Below are 22,216 nucleotides of genomic sequence, written 5' to 3'. Positions count from 1 at the left end.
GGCAAGGAAACAACCTATTGCTAAAAATACCTGCTATGACTTGGACTTCTTCCTAGAAACATCGCCAAAGGCAAGGGAAGCAAGGGCAAAAATGAACTATTGGGACTTCATCAAGATAAAAAGCTTTTGCAAAGCAAAGGAAACAGTCAACAAAACCAAAAGACAACTGACAGAATGGGAGAAGATATTTGCAAATGACATATCAGATAAAGGGCTAGTATCCAAAATCTATAAAGAACTCATCAAACTCAACACCAAAAGAACAAAGAATCCAATCAAGAAATGGGCAGAAGACATGAACAGACATTTTTCCAAAGAAGACATCCAAACGGCCAACAGACACATGAAAAAGTGTTCAATATCGCTCGGCATCAGGGAAATCCAAATCAAAACCTCAATGAGATACCACCTCACACCAGTCAGAATGGCTAAAATTAACAAGTCAGGAAATGACAGATGTTGGCGGGGATGCGGAGAAAGGGGAACCCTCCTACACTGTTGGTGGGAATGCAAGCTGGTGCAGCCACTCTGGAAAACAGTATGGAGGTTCCTCAAAAAGTTGAAAATAGAGCTACCATATGATCCAGCAATTGCACTACTGGGTATTTACCCCAAAGATACAAAAGTAGGGACCCGAAAGGCTACGTGCACCCCGATGTTTATAGCAGCAATGTCCACAATAGCCAAACTGTGGAAAGAGCCAAGATGTCCATCAACAGATGAATGGATAAAGAAGAGGTGGTATATATATACAATGGAATATTATGCAGCCATCAAAAGGAATAAGATCTTGCCATTTGCAACGACGTGGATGGAACTGGAGGGTATTATGCTGAGCGAAATAAGTCAAACAGAGAAAGACATGTATCATATGACCTCACTGATATGAGGAATTCTTAATCTCAGGAAACAAACTGAGGGTTGCTGGAGTGGGGGGTGGGGTGGGAGGGATGGGGTGACTGGGTGATGGACACTGGGGAGGGTATGTGTTCTGGTAAGCGCTGTGAATTGTGCAAGACTGTTGAATCTCAGATCTGTACCTCTGAAACAAATAATGCAATATATGTTAAGAAAGAAAAAAAGAAGAAGAAGAATGTAGCAGGAGGGGAAGAATGAAGGGGGGGAAATCGGAGGGGGAGAAGAACCATGAGAGACAATGGACTCTGAAAAACAAACTGAGGGTTCTAGAGGGGAGGGGGTTGGGAGGATGGGTTAGCCTGGTGATGGGTATTGAGGAGGGCACGTTCTGCATGGAGCACTGGGTGTTATGCACAAACAATGAATCATGGAACACTATATCTAAAACTAATGATGTAATGTATGGGGATTAACATAACAATAAAAAAATTAAAAAAAAAAAATACCTGCTATGACTTGGATCTCATGCAGGTAGGAGGGAGGAGGGGAATTTAAAAAATATGTTTCTAAAAAACCTGCTTGACAGGTTCAAAGAAGGGAGGTACCATTCATTATGGGAGGCGAGGAAACCAGCCAAGGGAAAGGAGATTGGAAGAAGGTGAGAAATTCTATGTAAACACACCAAGTTCAAGTTAGCTATGGCTTCACGCCAGTGAAACTGGGCAATAGGCCCCCATAAATATGGAACTGACTAAGCTGGAGTTACATACACAGTTGCACACCTGATGGTGACAATTGAAATCAGTAGGATTCACGAGAAAGAGAGGAGAAGGTAAAAGGGTAAATCACTATGCAGTGCAATTTCACATATATTTCAGTAAGTTAAGTGTGTAAAGTAGAATAGTTAAAGGTTACTAGAATATATATCTACTAAATATTAATATACAGACTTAGGGGCTGTTAGTTGCAAATAAATCATTAAGTATCACTTGTTACATAGCAAGAAAATTGTGGGAATGTGCAAAACAAAGCACATTATTGGAGTTGCCAAACAATAAGTACACTTTTAGGCCATTTAAACTGGTTTTAAATGTTGCCTCTTTTTAAAATAACTTAACATCGGGGCATCTGGGTGGCTCAATTTGGTTACGCGTCCGACTCTTGGTTTCAGCTTAGGTCATGATCACAGGGTTGTGAGATCGAGCCCTGTGTCTGGCTCCACATTCACAGGGAGTCTGCTTGAAGATTCTCTCTTTCTGCCCCTCCTCCCCTCTAAAATAAATAAATCAATCTTTAAAAAAAATAAAATAACTAACAGTAAAATAGTGTGGTTTAGTTCCCTCATCTTATACAACTTCTCAGTTAAATTTAAGCCATTTTATGGTAAAAAGTTACTTCGTACTATTTTTTGAAATTATAATGGTTTCAGGAGGGGGGGTGCAAAATTAGAGGCTTAATTCATTATTAACAAACTCATGAGTGGGAGAGGGTAAGAAAAAGAACATTTGTGAATGTGAATGAGTGGGTCAGTCACTAAATCTGAGTAGGAGGGTCCAGAGAAGTGAGACTTCCCAGGTTTGACCTTTGTGAGGACCCCCATTCCCGGTCCTGTCTGCCTAATTGTCAAGCTGGCTGGCCCCAGCGCCCAGCAGGCCAGCTGTAAACAGGGAGCCACTCCACAGTAGGCTGAGGTGCAGGGGCATGTATTAACATAAGGCAAATGAGCTCGAGTCCGAAGGGAGTTCATTAACAATAGGAGTGCATTGGACTCAACCGGTTACGGTCAGGAGCTCTAAAGGACCTTGCCGCTCCGCTGCTGTGAACTCCCTTGGCCTCCTGAAAACTGTTGACACGGTGCACTGCTCGCCGCAGGAAAGGCATGGAGAGCTTTGTTCCACTCTGCGCACGCACACTTGGCAAGCAGCCACTTGAATCTCTCCTGCTAGACGCATGAAAGCATTCACCGCCGCCACCAGAAGAGACAGAGGCACCAGAGCTCTTTAGGAGACCAGCTAACAATTTCGTATAATTTACACTGAAGAATGACCTTGTGGCCCCCAAGAAAGTGAGCACAGGGAACCGGGGCCAGGACACAGGGCCAGTCGACCCAGAAATAAACTCTCACATGCATGGGGTGTAAATTTGCAGGCACGTCGTTGGCTAGGGTGGTTCTAAGACATTAAGCTTGTGATGCCGAGTAGGACCATACTGTTCACAAGATGAAATTAACTCATGTCTTTCTTTCTTAGGGCTTCATAGATATCAAATATGTCATAAAATAATAATCACTGACACGAGCATCTTCTTCGGTGTGCTAAGCCTTTTGCTTGAATTATGTCGTTTCACACAAGGACACACAAACTACAGGCAAAGTGTTATGATGCCTCAGTGTCCTCATTTGTGAGTGGTTAGGTAACTTGTTCAGGGTCACATAGCTGGTAAGCATTGAGCTAGGAGGACCAGAGGGACCATGGCACTAACCACTAGGCTGGCTTCTGATTGATTCTACGCTGTTCTACTCAAAGATAGTAGGAGGTATCCTGATAGAGAACATGACAAGATGAAACAAGCTATGTACTTTTATATGCATATAGCACCCGAGAATCCTAGAATAATTAAAATGCTGACAGTTACAGGCTTTAGGCGTGAACTCTGTACATAAATTATTCAGGTTCACCTTTTACCAATTTGAATTCCGAGGATCATTAGGAAAGCATAGTAGTACCTTCTGCTACTTCAACTGGACGAGGAGCAGCATTGATTTTTCCCCATCATTTAGCAGTCTGCCCACTTCCGGAAGGATCGGGTTTGGGCTCTCTTGTAAAATCCTTATGGGTGAATGCCGTCTCGTGTTTGTTTTGTCTTGTTCATGGTAACACTAAATGCCTGACTCTCATCTCTTCCACACAGGAGAGTGGGTGCTGGCCATGTAATACCATCTTGTAGACATCAAAGGATATGTATTGCTGATTTATTATCACTAAAACCCTGGAAGTAGGTCACTAAACCTTTGTAGAAACCTCGAGATCTCAGTCACAGACCAATTCCATTTTAGTGCTAAAAATCACATAAATCTGAGAAGTGACTTCTCACATACTAGACTTACAGATTTTTGTGAGGTTAAAATTATTAAAAGAGGTATTACAGTAAAACAATAAAAACATAAGAGGCTGAGTAATTAGAAAAGATCTCTTAATAAATGCAATTGTTAGCATCAGAAATTGCGAATTATTCTCCAGAAACAGAGGTCTAGTGCCTCCTCTTGTTGAAGTCATAACACACAAAGAAAATGCCGATAAGCCCAAAGCTACAACTTGGCTGAAGGCAGAACTTCAAAGCTGTGACCTGCACGTCCCATGATGTAAAGAGAGGCCAGAGTCTGTGAAATACAATGAACTTACACAGGCATGATGATTCATTCACTAAGTCCAGACAAGACATATGTACCTGTGGTCTGTTGTGGAAAACATGCTCTTCATAAATTCCATTATTAAATGGACAACAGCGTCTCCTTTTATGGCATTAGAAGGAAAAAATAAGGAAAAAAGTTTGGAATATATGTACTACTTTCTGACACTGTTGATCTACTGGTTCGTTGGTCAGGGTAGAAATGTGACTCTTACTCGTTTGCTTCTTTATAAACCCTGCCAGCACCCAGAAGCAGTTCTCCTGGAATTAGGGCTCCCTACTGGGTGGCCAGGTCCTCTGTGCACCTTCCTTTCTCTCTATGGATACATGTTACCTTTCACAGGATTCATATGGGTTTTATGAATTCCCTAAGCAGCAGGTCTTCGTTCTGTCTTACTGAAGCAGACATTTGGATCTTTTTTCTCCCATTATTCCTATAAATCCTATACATACCTTTCTTGTAATTGGCCTTAAATCTTCCTTTAAATGCTATAGAGAACCTTATTACTGACCTAGAGAGATACAAAATTGCCCAGTAAAGAATATGGGTAATATCATTTGATAAAACTAGTGACCTATATCATTATTATATTAAATAATCACAATAATAATCTATATTGGGAATCTAAAATGTGGTAAAACTAAAAATACCTCTTTTCTTTAGGCCATTTGAAGCACTTAAAATTTGTCCTGTCCTCACTTCACATATTTATTACACCTTACTAAGCGCTGGGCACTCTCCAAAGCACTGAGGACACAGCAGTGAACAAGATGGGCCCAATCTACAGGAGCAAACAGATTCAACATGGCGAACAATAAGACCAGGCTCCCCATGTAATGGGAGTTTTCAAAGGAGCATCCAGTGTGGCCTCGGTTCCGGAAAGGCCAGGTCTCCTCCACACAAAGAACTGCGAAGACTGAGTCATGCGAGTTGGCAGCTCACAAACTGATGTGCATTGTCACATGTCCCCTTAAGCTGTGACAGTCTCTCAATTGTGAAGACAACTGCACAGTTTGGAATGAGGCAAGTCACAGTCCAGATCGGCAGTCGCCGAGTTTAAACAAAGTCCTATGAAAAGAAATTAAATGGTTGGTAGAGTTTTATTAGCTAGTACTTTTTTTTAAAAAGTCGGAATAGTCAGAATATAGGCATTGTGAGAGAAAAAGAGCTCTCTTTTTACACCTACCCGGGCTGCAATATATCTCAGCTTCAATTTCCCTGAGGGTGTTTCACAAACAGTCTGTGTCACACTCCCAGGAAGTACACCACAACGCCAAAGCTCTGTGCTCAAAATGCCAACAAGAAGCTCATTCTTTTCTCCTTCTCCTCCTCCTCCTCCTCCTCCTCCATCTTCATCTTCTAGAATCACACCTATTTAGAGGGATGATTTTCAAGACCACACTCATTGCCAGGGAAAGCTTGAAAAAGCCAAAGCCAGAGGGTTCTTCACATTCTCACTGCTGCAAGGGGTATCCTATACATATAAGGTACGATTATAAATAGTATAGGTGTTCGCTTTACACCTTGCAGGCCGAGGGTGCATGGTGTATAGCTCAGTGAACTGGTGAAATGCTGTCTACACTATGCATCAGGGTTGAAAGAGACAGAATTTTAAACCCACTTTCCAGAGGATCTCTGTCTTCCTACCAAATCTAACTAGCATGTTTTAACTGACACTGGTCCAGAATGCATCCTTTGAAGTTCTTTAAAATGTCAGTATGTCTAAATACCCAGTGTTACTGGATCCAGTTCAATGTACTGTGGGGACAAATAAACTACCAGCAGGAGAAGATGTTTGATTAATTCTCTGAGGAGAGCTTCATTACTTTGTTCAAAACACTGCATCCCTTGACATTTCTGTGAATAGGGAAACTCCATCAAACCCTTGTGTTATAATTATGGAAAACCCAATAATTTACTTATGTATGGATCTTCTTTTTCTTTTTAATCAGTAAAGGGGAAGTATGTTACCGTGGGTCTAGTGACTTAACTTCTGAAAGAAATCAAAGCAAATTTGGAAAACACAAACAAAAGAGAGTAGGGCAGGTGGTTCTTGCTCTAACCTGGCTTTTCTCCTGTATTCCTAATCTTGGTAAGCAATTCTACCAGTGCTAGACCCCTTTCTCTCACTTCCCACCCCAAATCCCTAATTCTGCCTCTTTTATACCTTTTTTTTTTTAATGAGAACCTCTTTTTTTTTTTTTAAAGATTTTGTTTATTTATTTGACAGAGAGAGACACAGCGAGAGAGGGAACACAAGCAGGAGGAGTGGGAGAGGGAGAAGCAGGCTTCCCGCTGAGCAGGGAGCCCGATGTGGGGCTCGATCCCAGAACTCTGGGATCATGACCTGAGCCGAAGGCAGACGCTTAACGACTGAGCCACCCAGGCGCCCCAATACCTCTTTTTTTTTAAGATTTTATTTATTTATTTGACACAGAGAGAAACAGCAAGAGAGGGAACACAAGCAGGGGGAGAGGGAGAGGGAGAAGCAGGCTTCCCGCTGAGCAGGGAGCCCAATGCGGGGCTCGATCCCAGGACCCTGGGATCATGACCTGAGCCGAAGGCAGATGCTTAATGACTGAGCCACCCAGGCGCTCCTGCCTCTTTTATATCTTTGAATACCATATCCTTACTCTCTTTACCGTCGGAACTGCCACCACCTCTTCCAGCCAGCTTCATACTTTGCCCAGATCCCTGCAGTTGCTGTTAACTAGTCTCCCTGCTTCCAGTTTGCCTACCCCCAGCCTATCCATCCTCCACACCCCTAAACACTCATTTTATCACGGCCTTCCACTTCTTAAAACTGAGCACACCTTGGGGCGCCAGTGGCTCAGTCGGTTATGCATCTGACTCTTGATTTCTGCTGACGTCATGATCTCACGGTCGTGAGATGGAGCCCCACACCCAGCGCAGAGCCTTCTTAAGATTCTCTCCCCTTCTCGCTCTGCTCTCTCCCCCACTCATGCGCATGCACAGGCTCGCTCTCTCTCAAAAAAAAAAAAACCAAAACACAACTGACTATACCTCTCACATGACAACTTCTAGGCCCCTTAGCTTGGCACCCAAGATCCTGTGTGACGTGGCCATTTCTTTCTGTTTTTCTTCTTCCCCCACCTCCTCACCCTGGGCAGCGTTCCAAACATGCCAAATGTTCTGCAGTCCCCAGATGTGTGAAGCTCTATGTTGCTGCTTCTGCTGGGGACATCCTCCCACTCCACCTCCTCATGCTCTCCTGTCTAACTCACATCAGTGCCGCAAAATCCAGCTGCTAATAAGATTAATGATTTACAGGCACCACGTGGCACTTACTATGCGCAGGTAATGTGCTGAGCACTTAATGGCCATTTTCTTATTTTGTCCTTTAAAAGGAAACACCCACAATTAAGGAACAAGGGAGAGATGAGAGAATAACCAGAGGAGAGTGGTATTATAGAAGGAAAAGGATAAAGAGATTCAGGAAGACAGGTATGGTCCACAGCGTTACATTCTGTGGAGAGAAAAAAGAACACAGGTTCGCAGTATGCAGTTGGATTTAGCAAAGAATAGGGCACCAGCCAACTTGGAGAGAGGATTTCCAGATGCTTTGGAAGATGAACCCAATGACCAATAAGTTTCGATGTTAATGGGAGCTGAAAACGTTAAAGATATGGATAGTCTTTTAAAGTTGTTATTCAAGGGAAAGGAAGAAAAGAAAAACTTTCAGATCAAATAGTGATGCTTGTGGCTGTGAACGAAGGTGTGGTAGTATTGAGGGAAAGATTATTTATGATAATCTTAAATTGGGAAGAATGAACAAGGAGATAGATACAATTCATAACATCAATAATTAGCAAGATCACGTAGCACAGTTCAAGCAATTAGAATTGCTTCATGTGTGGGGACTGTGTGCCTGGGAAGCCGTACTGCCCGGGGTCTCATCCTGGCTCTGTCTTAGGAGATATATCACCTGTCAAGACCCAGTTTCTGGGGCGCCTGGGTGGCTCAGTCGTTAAGCATCTGCCTTCAGCTCAGGGCATGATCCCAGGGTCCTGGGATCAAGCCCCGCATCAGGCTCCCTGCTCCGCAGGAAGCCTGCTTCTCCCTCTCCCACTCCCCCTGCTTGTGTTCCTGCTCTCACTATCTCTCTCTCTGTCAAATAAATAAATAAAATCTTAAAAAAAAAAAGACCCCATTTCCTCATGATAACACCTATCTTATAAGGCTGTCATGAAGAAGAAATAAGTTAATGTATGTAAAGCACTTAGAACACCAGTATGTTTAGTTAGCATTATTATTATTGTCAAGACAACGTGCAATAGGGTATTTACTTTCTGTTTCAACTACTGGACCAGGAACTCTTCAAAGACCAGGGCTGTGTGTCCATCGGGATGGCCAGCGTGGATCATGGTGCTTAGCCCATAATAGGTGTTCAATACATATGTGATGAATAAATGGATGAATGCCTGGAGATAGCAGGCTGACCAGGGCTACTTACTATTTTTTTCTAATATGAAAAAAAGGCAAAACAGAGTAGAGCTCTGTTTATCAAAAAAAAAAAAAAAATACATTTCATGTGTTTACAAAATGCTAAAACAAGAACAAAATGTGTACATTTTAAGAACAAAATGGGTACCTTTTAGCTCACTTGAATTTTTGAGGTCCTTCTCTGACAACCAATGTCAGTCTCCCACCGAAGGGTTGAAAAGAGGCATTGCCGTTGCCTCCCCGGACGACTCTGTCCGCTCCAGTTTCTGTTCAGCTGTTAGATTATAGATGCTCAGCAGCTTCTTAGTGACACTATATTTATCTGAACGCTAACGGTCTTGAATTGGCTTTTAAGTTTCCCTATATAAGCCATTTATTTAGCTGCCCAATTCCATTACTGATCTCCTCTCTGAGCTACCCTTTAACCACTAAGATCACACGTCTCAGCCACAACTGTTCCTGAATCCCAACTCAAGATGTATGGAAACACACCCTAGGAAGTGATATGGCTTTATTTTATTTTATTTTTGAGAGAGAGTGTGTGTGCACAAGCAGGGGGAGGGGCAGAGGGAGAGGGAAAGAGAGAATCCTAAGCAGACTCACCACTGAGCACGTAGCCCGACACAGGGCTCAGTCTCATCACCTGAGATCATGACCTGAGCCGAAATCAAGAGTCGGACGCTCAACCAACTGAGCCACGCAGGCACCCCTGTGGCTTTATTTTTTAATTTTACTTCTTTAAAAAATTAGTTTTTGATTCTCTATAAATTAAAACAGAGCACAAGTTTGAATGATTAAACAAGGTGCTATCTTAGGAGGTCCTGTATGTTACTGAGTACATTTTATCTGAATGTAAGAAGTCACACGAAAAATCATAATGTCTACATTTTTATCATCTTGGTTTAGGGTTTATCCTTAGTTTGCAAACCATTTCTGAGACAAGAGTGGTCTTCTAAGTATTTTTGCTTGAGGGGAAGCAACTATTTTCTCTTCAATAAAGAATGCAGGAAGTAAGCATGAACAGGTTGCGTGAATGTTAAATGAGAGAAAGCGCTGCCAACTAGTATCATATTGACAAGGAAAACACCAGTCTCCAAGAAGGGCAAGAAGAATGTGCACAGACCTGAAAGCTTGGTGATATGACTTCACACAGACCCACCTGGATTACCCCCATATTGTAGACCAGAAAGCCAAGAACCAAAGAGGCTGACTTTGCCAATGTCAGGCATTTCAGAAGTGCCTAAAAAGAAGACTAGCACCCATGGTTTGTGGGACAGTTGGGTGCATTTTTCCCCCACCCAAACACAAAAGGATGGAAGACTCTTGGGACCCCTTTCATGTACTACACTAGAAGTGATGGAGCAAAGGCAAAGCTGCTAGTGTGCAGCACTCACAAGGAGGAACAAGGAAGAAGGATCCTTACAATAAAGGAGCACATTCCTCTCAGCTTGAAATGGAGTCGTTTCGGCTGTTTATTCTGGAGTCCCTTCCTTTGCCGCCTGCGGGCATGTTTCAAGTGTCAATTGTTGAGTAGTCTGTGGTCAAGATTATTTATTTTTCAAGTGTCAACCCCATGCTTTTATTCCTGAGACCGCACACAGATTGTGTTTGACATTATGTTGGTCATAATCTTTCTTCGTTCAGCTGTTGGGATTCCCACATAAATCACCCTGATGTCAGAATCTCCATTGATTCTGAAATCTTGCTTGTAAAGTTCACTTTAGTTAGTAGGAATAAAAATGTACACGTCTGCCTTCTGATTGGTGGTTTTTGGAGCAGTAACAATTTTAAAGGTATGGGGAGTTTGAGCCTAAAGTGAGACCTCATTTTCCTCCCCTCCTATGATGATATATATATATTATTTTGATGAAGAAATTTATCGTCACAACTGAAGAATAATGAGCTCTAATATTCTAGTTTTCTCTTACGTAGACTATTGTGTTCCTCTCTTGTCACTCAAGGAGACTCTTATTACACATCTTTAAAGAAAATACTCTAAAAATGTTCACCTCTCCAGGTATTTAATTGTGTTCAGAGAAAGAAGAAATAGGATTCTAGACATTCTCATGTGACTGGCAGAGGCAGACACTCAGTAAATGTGGCAATTGTTTTGTTATATTACTGTGACAGTAACTATAACATTAATTGGTGTATTCTCCCTCATAAGAGGAGCTTTGGAGCCAAAATGATTACTTTGGATAAGAAACTCTAGAAGCAGTGATTCCTCCCCGCTTATGTCTCCACACATTTTTTGATGACCCCCTGCTATGCCGGGCTGCATGCTTCTCCTTGGAGTTTACAGATGAACAATCCACTTATTTTCTTCTTGGGAAGATCTAATGAGGGACACGAATGAGTGGATGAGTCGTTTGAATATAGCGCGTCAGGTGCAGTGTGAGCAGTGTTGGGGGCAGGACTGGCTTGGCAGCTGTCAACAGGGAGTAGGTTATATAGAAGAAAGGAAAGACAAATTTTGCAGGGCCTTGGGACTCAGATAATGGTTTCTTTGAAGGTGAAGTAAGAGCTCATTTCCCTCGGGAGTGTACTCATCCACAACACTGTGAAATACCACAGTAAGTCGGTAAAGATGCCAGAAACTGTTAAGAGTAAAAAAATGTCTTAAAGATTTTAACAGGAGAGGACAGACTTTTCGCTCTCTAATTAATCCCTTTTTCTTTAATAATATTTTGCATCTATGTTTAAAGGAGGTACATTATGCAGGTTAACCCTCGTTTAGTATTAGTCTTTTTATTACAAAAGTATTACATGAATACGAAAAAGAAGTACATCAGCTAAATGGGAAGAGTCTGGTTATGTCTCACCAAACCCACACCTCTTCCTTGAGGTCACTTGAGTGCGATGTGTGGATTTTTTATATACACACTTAGATGCACACATTTATCCAATCACTTTGATTAGAGGTAATTATTGCTATAATGAAGTGGCAACTAGCACATATTCTAGAAGCAGAGGGTCTGATTTCCTTTCATGTACTGGCTATTGATCTTAAATGTCTGGACTTGATTAGCAGTCATCATCAGTAAAGTGGAGATGGTAATAGTACCTACTTCAAAGGGTAGTCAGGAGGTTTAAATGAGATATATGTATTAGAACAGCTCAGACGCACTGAAAATAAGTATTTGTTATTCCTACATGATCATATTATACATATTACCTCATGCTATGTTTATTTCACAGAGCATCATATCATGAAAAGCTTTTTATGCCAGCACACATAAACCCTGTTTATTCTTTTTAGTGGCTACATAGTATTCCACAGTGTGGCTGTAACATCTTTTTCTATCACACAGATGCTGTAAGTAAATATCCTTTCTCACATACCTGTCATTTAGTTGTCTAATATTTATCATTACTTTCGGTTTTAGATGTAACAATATACATATGAATAGAAAGTATCTGTAAAATATAATGAAAATAATGATTCACGTTTACTGAGAACTTGTGACAAGCCAAGCACTTGTACCTTTAGGTTTAATTAAATATATTATCTCTGTGAAAATTAGAGGATGCTCTCATCTGGCTTCTTAACCACAAATAACTGGGAATCTTCATCTGCCCTAAAGGAAGGATCCACAGATGTAAATACAGCATGCTCGTATATCGTTTTTGAAGAAACATATCATCCAAGAGTTTTGAGAAAGATAGCAAATGAAAGCAGAGAGAAAGATTATGGAGCAGAGCAATCGGTTGGCGAAAGCAACTACGATTGACAGCGTGGATGCCCTTTACGGTTAAAAAGTTGCCCCATTGACTAAGCTGGATACCCCCTACTCATCCACTTCTTATCGCTGGCCACATTTAATTGATCGCAAAGCATTGCCACTCTATTTTTGAGACTCCTCTTGAAGCTGAATTCTCAATTTTCCCGCCTTCAGGCCCTATCTTAAACCTCACCAACGCTTCCATCCATTGTAGTTCCGTAACCCTTTTCTAGCCTCTAATCTCGCCCTTCCTCTATCACCCTGGTTCCCCTTTTTGCAAATCAAGTCCTGATTGTGTCACTTCCCCTTAAAAACGATCAATGACTGCTCATTGTCCATAGTTCTTGGCATCAAATACAAGAACACACACAGCCACCACTGATTGTAACCTCAACTTCCGCCCTCATCTTTGCGCTCTCGAGAACTCCATATACTTGAGCCACACCGCTTTTTAACCCACTGCACATGCTCAGGACTTGGCTGCTCCTAATCCTTTGGAGATGTCCTTCCTTTTCACTGCTGTCAAAACCTGCTCAGCCTGAATACAGAGCATTTTTCTTGTTGGGGATGCCATCCTGCTGTCTCCAGCACATGACAACCCACGGAGAACCTCTGCACCATAGCACCTGGTGCAGTCCCTGCGCCCCCACGCCACCCCCCGCCCCAACCATGATTCTCAGATTCCAGTGTGCAGGCTGTTCACCTGAGACAGTTTAAATTTTTTGAGATTTTAATTTTGATTTGAGGTGAGACCCCAGGAATTTACATTTTTTTTTTTTAAAGATTTTATTTATTTTTATTTGAGAGAGAGAGAATGAGAGAGAGTGAGTACATGAGAGGGGGGAGGGTCAGAGGGAGAAGCAGACTCCCTGCCGAGCAGGGAGCCCGATGCGGGACTCGATCCAGGGACTCCAGGATCATGACCTGAGCCGAAGGCAGTCGCTAACCAACTGAGCCACCCAGGCGCCCTGGGAATTTACATTTTAAAAACGCTTCAGGGACTTGCAATACGGGTATGTGACCATCTTTGGGAAACCTTGCCATAAATAAAGAGTAATGTTTAGGAAATTGTAAATTGCATCCCATTGGGTTGAAAAATCCATTAGTGGGTCATGACCAGTTTTTTCTTCCCCTTCTGTTTATGCAATATATCATTTAGGATAGAAACAAAAATAAAAAGTTACGCAAAAAACCCACAGCACACTCCTAGAAGGCAGGATGCTTAACAGTATTTGTTGAATAAAGAACATTCAAGAAGACTTTCAAATGCTACTAGATGGTGGAAAATTCTGATGAGCATAACATTTAAACTTTATTTTAAACTTACATAGACCCTGGAAAAGACAAAATCAGAATTTTGGAGTGAAGCTAGATTGACAGTAAAATCTCTGATAACATTATCCTTTTGGAGAAAAACTCGCCATATATTCTCCCCTGAAATCTTGGGAAGATTCAGTCCTTAAATTATCAGCATTCTAGACATGTACTGACTTTTCTTTATGCTCTCTGAGAAAATTATAGTTGGCAAGAAAAATAAATGTCAAAACATGCCTTTAAACTGATACATACTCCTAAGCTTTCCCCTTAAATACACATTTGAACTTTATTTTCCAACAAGAATTTTGAAAATGCTTTTTAAAGCCTAGCTATGAGGTCATTCTTAAGAATGTATGTTTATGTATTTAAAGTATTTCTTGAAAGAAAAGTAGGGAAAGGCCCAGTCAAAATTATTTAAAACTAATTTTTTGAAGATGTTATTTATAGGAGAAAATTCATCATATTTTCCCCCCTTGTTTTTCTTATTTACAAAATAATACATGCTACTTGAAAAAAAAAGTTAAGTGTATGTATGTAATTAATGTGTTAGAAATGTGTAGCAAAGGAGGTCAAATTTCCTCATAATGCCATCCCTAGGAAATAACCAGTTAGCTTGACATATATTCTGTCCTATTTTTCTGTGCATTAACGATATAGGGCACCTGGGTGGCTCAGTCGGTTAAGCATCTGCCTTCAGCTCAGGTCATGATCCCAGGGTCCTGGGATTGAGTCCCGCATCAAGCTCCCTGCTCAGTGGGGAGTCTGCTTCTCCCTTTCCCTCTGCCCCCACCTCCCGGCTTGTGCTCTCTCTCTCTCCCTGTCTCTCAAATAAATAAATAAAATCTTTAAAAAAAACAATATATACATACATTTTGATAAAATGAATTATCTTATGCACATTATTCTATAACTATCATGTAAAATTTTTTTTTTTACAAAAATGTAAAAAATAATACAGGATAACATGCACTCCATCTAAAACTAATGGTTACCATTTTTCATAGTTGCTTCAGATCTTTTAAAGGAATTAAACACTTTTCATGAAATGGAAGTCCTCTCTGGTATTACTCAACTACCATAGTCCCCCAAAGCTGCAATGATCATGAATTGGTTATGTGTCTATTGCAACTTGCTTTTTTTTTTTAATTAACATAGTGTTTCCAAGATCTGTTATTTTGATGCATTTAGATGAGTGTGGCTTTTTGTTTTTAATTTAGTTTAGTTTTGTTTTAGTGTGGTTGACACACAGTGTTACGTTAGTTTCAGGCATACAACTTAGTCATTACATTTAGATGAGTTTTAATTATACATTCTCTTACTCATGAACATTTGAGTTTTGTCCTTGTTTTGTAAGTATAAATAATGTTGCATTAAACATACTTGTAAATATTTCTAAGTATACACGTGCAGAACTTCTGTAGGATATTTACCAAAAGGTAGGATTGATGGGTCATGCTGGATAATCTATTTGCACTCCCACCAGCAGCATCTGACAATGTCTGTTTTCTCATCCTGTTGAACTATTTAGGTTTTGTGCATATTAAATTTTGTGAGTATTATTTTTTGAGTTTTATGAGTACTAAATAATGTCTTGTTTTAAGGTTATTTACATATAACAATGGAAGTTTCTTCTTCTGAGACTTGAATGTTTATATAACTGCAATATTTCCATTTGCTTTAGAATTTTTGCTATGGGGTGCCTGGGTGGCTCAGTCAGTTAAGTGTCCGACTGTTTATTTCAATTCAGGTCATGAGATCGAGCCCACATCAGGCTCTGCACAGGGCATGGAGCCTGCTTAAGATTCTCTCTCTTCCTCTCCCTCCCCGCTTGCATGCACACTCTCTCTCTCTTACTCTCTTAACAACAACAACAACAAAAAATGACTTTTTTTAATAGATTCATGGGAAGTTTAATTTATTTTGGATACTAATCTTTTGTTTTGGGGAGCACAGACTCATACATACATTAGGCAAAGATTATGTTGCAATTTTTTTTGTATTTCTACAAAATGTTCTGACTTATCTATCATTTTCTGAGAATTGTACAATTAAAAAAACCCACTATAATTGTAGATTAATCAATATTTTCCTGTAATCTTGTCAATTTTTGCTTTATATATTTCAATACAAATTCAGGATTATTACATAAGCTTGGTGAACTGTCTCTTTATATAGAGAGTTCCTTTTTATTAATGATTTTGCTTTAAATCATACTTGGACTTTAGTTAATAATGCTACTGAAAAATATCAACTATGATTCTTACTTATGTCTGTAGTTAATAGTTAGTTGGATTTACCAGCATATTTTATTAGTTCTTGTATATACAGTTCTTCCCTTTGAATTTATGTATTTTTTCTGTGCTTTTAGCAGTTTCTCAGTGTGCATCTATAAATGAGTAAAAACCTCTTCATCTTTGTTGCCTAGAAATATCCATATTTTGCCCTCACCTTTGAATTATGTTTTCGTTTGGTTTCTATGACTCAAATGTTGAGTTACAGCCCATCTTCAGACTTCAGAGATGAGCACAACCATCGGCTCCACTCATCACTATGATGGTCTTACCTTTTTAGTTCACAGAGATGTTTACCTTGTTTGGAGCATAGCCTTTCCTTTCCTTATCAAGTATATTAACAATAAAGGGGAAAATCATCAAAGCTACCAAAAAGAAATGGCATATTACCTTTAATTTTTAATCTATCATTGCTGCTAGATTAGAGAATGTAAGATAGAAAATCACAAAACTGCCTTTAAGCAGAAGTCAATGTTACATTAGTTTCAGGTGTACAATATAGTGATTCAGCACTTCCATATGTCACCCGGTGCTTGAAAACCTTTTGTATTAGGACTCCTCTCTTGCCTTAGTTAATGTTAGCTAGTTCAGTTAAGGGCTCAGGCTTTGTCTAGGTGTTCACCGTTTCCCTCATGTGTGACTTTGGACAAGTCTCTTAACCTCCTTAATCCTTAGTTTCCTTCTCTGTGAAAACAAGATTAATATAGTACATACCTCATAAGGTGATGGTGAGGATGAAGATACTGAATCAAAACAATTAGTGTGATATCCAACAAGTAGTCATTTTTTGCTAAAGACACGGAAATGAGCTAAAACAACACACAGATTGCTGAAACCTGTAAAGGTTTTTAAAAACACTGGTGTAGTGTGGGAGGGGGTCAGGAGGATATGGGAAATCTCTTTTCCTTCTGCTCAATTTTGCTGTGAACTGAAAACTACTATAAAAAATATTTTTCATTAAAAAAACAAAAAACACTGGTGCCTGGGGCGCCCACTGGAAATTCTAATTCCATAAACTGGAGGTGAGGCCTAGCATCCAATCAGTTTTTAAATCTTGGGTGATTCTTTTTTTTGTTTTCTTTTTGAGATTTTATTTATTTATTTGAGAGAGAGCACAAGCAGGGAGAGCGGCAGAGGGAGAAGCAGGGAGCCCGATGTGGGGCTCAATCCCAGGACCCTGGGATCACAACCTGAGCCCAAGGCAGATGCTTAACGACTGAGCCACCCAGGCGCCCCTGATCTTGGGAGATTCCGATGCACATCCTACTCGGAATCCCCTGGAGGCAAAGGATTAAAAAAGAGAAAGAACCCTCTTTCTTTGAGTTCACTGTGATTCAGTTCCCTTTCCCCTTGGACTTCCTCCAGATCCAAAAGGCAGCCCTACGAAGTCCTTTTACTACAAGGATAACCACTTGCTCCTTCTTCAGAGGCTTCTTTACTCCCACTACCTGATGCTAAGAATGTACTCTTCTTTGAAGATTTATTTATTTATTTGAGAGAGGGACAGACCAGGTTGGGGGAGGGGGGCAGAGGGAGAGAGAAAGAATCTCAAGTAGACTCCCCCCTGAGCTCAGAGCCCAACGTAGGGCTCAATCCCACGACCCTGAGATCCTGACCTGAGCCTAAATCAAAAGTTGGACACTTAACCAACTGAGCCACCCAGGTGTCCCAAGAGTGTAGTCTTCTAACTCACCCACCACAAAGATGTATTTATTCATTTGTTCTGGAAAAAAAAAAAAAATCCTATTTTACTGATGTTCCTTCACTCTACAAATGTTGATTGAGCACCTACTGCCAAGCATTCATTACATTAAGTATTGGAGAAACACCAGTGAATGAAGGAGGCTTAATTCCTCCCCTGAGAAAACTCGGAGACCCCACCAGTGGAGAGAGTGGGGCCTTTGATGGGGAAGACAGAGTGCTTCCTAGCACAAGTAACTTCTAAGCAGAAGTCTGGAAGGAGCAGGGGTTACCCCCCTGAGGAGGAGGAAAGGAGTGTGCAAAACCAAGGGCGTGCTACAGCAAAGCCTGGAAGCAACGCTTTTAAGACATTCAAGACCCTAGACTGTTGAGCAGAAGGGGGCCTAAAATGAGATCTAAAGGTAAACTGAGACCAGAGGCTCCAATGTCTTGTAAACCATGTCAAGGAGTTTGCGAACAATCTACGAATGGTGAGGAACGCTGACAGGTTTTCTGTAGCTGGATTACCATGATGAAATTTGCTTTGAGGGATGAACTTTTTGGTTAAGAGCCTGGTTAAGTGGGTGTGGGGGGGTGGGATTACAATGGCAAGTGTGCTGGCCAAATCTAGGAAAGTGGCCCTTGAGCCCAAGAGAAACCAGGAGCGGGCAGTGGAGGTGACTCTCCTGACTTTCTTTGGAAGAAGTTTGCTGTGCGGCGCACAGGGCTGAGGAGGCAGCTAGCTATCAAGGTCCAGAGCTCAGAACAGAGACCTGAGTTGAAAATAATTTAGGGAGGTTTCTTTGTATTATTTTCAGCACTAAACCAAAAGACAGCATGAAAGCTTGCATTTTTGTTCCGTTCTAAGCAAACATGTTAGTTAGAACTACAAAGCTTCCTTGACTGATGGTCCTTGTACACGTGAGTAAATAAGATTTGGCTTCAGATAGCAATTACTACTGGCACCTATTTCTTTCATCTCATGAGACACAATGTAATTGTAAACATCAATCTAGACACCATAGACTCAGCAAAAAAAAAAAAAAAAAAAGTCTACTTTTTCCCTCTGGGGAAAAACTTAAGTTATTTTCCCTTTGTCCTTGTGAATGTCTTATCTGGCTTGCCAAGCCTCCTCATCAACCACATTTGTGAGAAACAGACAGGATCCTATCCCTGCTGTTTGTGGTGAAAGTATCCCCCCCTGGAAAAGTATGTTCAATTTTTTAAGCATGTAAATTCTTTACAAGCGTGTTATTGTTTAATGAGCTAACATAGACTTCTCTGTAGTCAATAGCTTCATCTGTGCCCTCTACTTAAAAGAGTAACACCACAAAGGATACAGAGAATAGTTTGGCTTCCCTTGTAAGTTTCACTAGGCTAAATTAAAAGCTCCTTTGCACTGGTCAGACACACACTATTTGGGTATAACTTACCTTTCCTCTGCAGAGGGAATAAACGTGCATTCCGGAGTATCATTAATGGGTCCCGGAGTGGTGAGGAATAACTGCTTTATGGTATTCTCTGGTGCGGGCTGTAGGATACATGACTTTATTAGATTCTTCTCTCATTTCAGGTCATAATATCAGCCACCTACTGTGTTCTCCATTAAGACTATGAACTTATGCAGCACAGAGCCTATTTGAGATCTGATTATAGAATAAATAGGCTTTTTCTAAAGTACTTGAAGTTGTAATGTGGGTCTCTACAAAACTAATAGGCAAAGGTCTGCAGTGAAATTTTAAGAGAAGCCAAGCTCCTAGACAAAAACAAACATGTTGCCGAAGAAAGGGGAGTTAAAATCTTGCTCATAAATTAGAGTAATTTCCCAGAACAAGCCATTCTTCTGGATTCCGTGTAGGTATCCTTCAGCTGTTGGCAGTCTTGGTTTATTTACCCTTTGCTTCCTTTTACTTGCTTATTACCTACACATTAAAATGTTCCAGGAACATCTTGCCATTTATCTTCAGTGATTATAACTCAATTCACTGCTTGAAGGATTTTTAACTCATTTATATTACATGAGATTCTGTCCAAATGATAACAGTTATAAACAATATTAAAGTTGTAGAGATTTTTGACAAGGTATTGAGAAATTGAAATGATAATAATGATTATTCTTTTCAGTTCTCATTCAACTACACTGAAAAGATAGAGAGGTACTCATGTCTAGCCACTTATTTTTATCTCATATCCTAAGAAACTAGGCAGTTAACAAGAATTGTTTCTTATAAAAACGATTGAAGTGTTTTAAGCTTATATTAATCACTCTATACATTCGCCGCAATGATTACAATTGATTAATAGATCGATTTTCTAGTTGTCATCAGTGAAGCATAGGAGGGAGAAGAATCACATAAATCTACCAATTTTCAACAAGTTAATTTTAAGGAAATAAATATCTTTTCTAATGCTTCTATTGGTTGCTGTAGTAAAATTGAGAGGTTTAGGATTAAAACTTTTTTCCATTTCCCCTCTTTCTTTCTGCTGGAGGTAACAACATACCATCCAATAAGCAATTATGATAATACTGTTTGTATGAATTCACATAAATCATATTATTTATTGCATTGTCACATGTGCCAGGCCCTCTCATCTCTCTCTCTTCTCTCTCTCTCCCCCTCTCTGCCACACGCACCACACACACACACCACACGCATACACCACACACACACACACGCCTATAAAGCATATATGTCAGACACATAATTCATGTTCTAATACAGTAACTATTATCATTACTCTATATGCTGATTGACATAATTTTCAGAGTACTACATAGGACTTTTTCCTTATATGAATTACCCATTAAACTATAACATAAAAATTCTGACACATTGTTGACAAAATGAGTCTAAACACACACATGTTTTGCATCAGTTTGTCTCTGATATGTAGCCCATTTGGTGTTTAACAGTCATAGTCCCTTACATGATTTAATCTGTCCCACTTCTATATATATCTGTGAGGAGGAGGGAAATCGGAAGATAGGAGGTGCTGTTATATAGATTCTCCCCCTCGCCGCACTTCATGGCTCTCTCCCATAACTCAGAAACTTAACTTGTACGATGATATGGTTTGCCAGCAATGCGAAGAGACAGAGATCACATTGGATGCCAATGATCAAGCCTCCATAATAATGTTAAAAGCCTTTGAAAAAACATACAGATGTGCCTGGTTTGGCCATCTGGTCAGAATAAGCATTTTCAGAGTTCTGTCTTCACCTTTGCCCCCTCCTTAGGTGTGAGAAATGTAAGGAATTTATTGGCCTGTATTTGAGGCCTGCCTTGACTAAGGTTAATAAGCTAACACCCTCATCCGTACACAGACACTCACTTGCCCTAACACCGTCCAAGCTGAAAGGATGAGAAGGAGGTGATGTATGCCCTGGGCAGATTTATCACCCCATGAACCAAAATAGGCAAACAAAATTTCCAAGGTTGGTTTTGTATTATTCAAGAGTTCAGGGGAACTGCATGCCTTTTATTATGCCCCCCCCCATATGGAAAAACAAAGAAAACATAATTTTCTAGTTTTAATAAAGGTAATTTATTTGGGTCAGAAAAATAAAGAATTTATGCTCAATTTAAACAGTGCGCAAAATGGATTGCCTTTGGTTGTAAGCCATGATTGTAGGGTTTTGCTTGATTTTTGTGTGTTTAGTAATTCAGTTAGATGCTCTGAGACATGATGGTCGTCTCTTTAAGGGTCTTGTGTTTGAAGAACATTGATGAGCTATATGACTCTTTGAGACTCAGTCCTTTTGAGTCTTGTGAAACCAGACAGAGATGACTATGTCTCAAGTCAAAGGGCTATTATTCTGTGTCTACACTCAAATTAATTTATCTTTGTCAAGGTTTGGTTATAAAACAAACTCACAGCGGGTAAAAATATACCCTCTATATTATTTCTACGCTTTCTTATGGCCTATAAATATTTCAAAGTAAGTTTTTTTATAAGTCAGCCCACGAATTCTCTCTCAGTGTCCCTCGTTATTCAGCTGACTGCTACTACCCCTGTGACTTGGCAGCTGTCTCACCAGGGAAACTGTCCATCACAGGAGGAGTCAGAGTGACGATGATTGGATCAATTCATCACCAGTACCAGAGAAAAACAGAGTCTCCAAAGCATGTGTCCTACCTTCATGACTAAGTCCCATCGTTTTCATACATGTTTAAGACAAATCCCTTGGTAAGAGCTTATTTCTCTAGTGGAATCTCAGTTGGTATCAGGCACCCCCAAAACTCTACAGGTAACCTACAGTCATGTCCGGGTCTCCCCAAGGTCTTCAGGACTGGTAATTATATATGTTTAGTCTAGTTATGCCAATAGGTGCTAACTCTGCAGTGGTTATTATAGACCCAAAGATGCTGGATTAAGGCCATATGTAATGGACCAGAAGATGTCCTCATACAAATAGTCTCCAGGTGACGATACAATGAGCAGTCAGACAAAACTTACTGCATTTCAGCCTGTGT

The 22,216-nt window shown here is 40.4% G+C and overlaps 1 protein-coding gene across 1 annotated transcript in view; it reads left to right on the top strand.

Annotated features, from left to right (window-relative positions):
- FREM2 (FRAS1 related extracellular matrix 2) overlaps window positions 1-22,216 on the top strand; it is a 162,216-nt gene that overhangs the window by 98,971 nt on the left and 41,029 nt on the right. The window lies entirely within an intron of this gene.

The sequence above is a fragment of the Halichoerus grypus genome, chromosome 4, assembly GCF_964656455.1.
Source record: "Halichoerus grypus chromosome 4, mHalGry1.hap1.1, whole genome shotgun sequence".
Classification (NCBI taxonomy): Eukaryota; Metazoa; Chordata; class Mammalia; order Carnivora; family Phocidae; genus Halichoerus; species Halichoerus grypus.
Note: the sequence above shows the minus strand (reverse complement) of the source record. Positions and strands in the feature narration are given on the sequence as shown.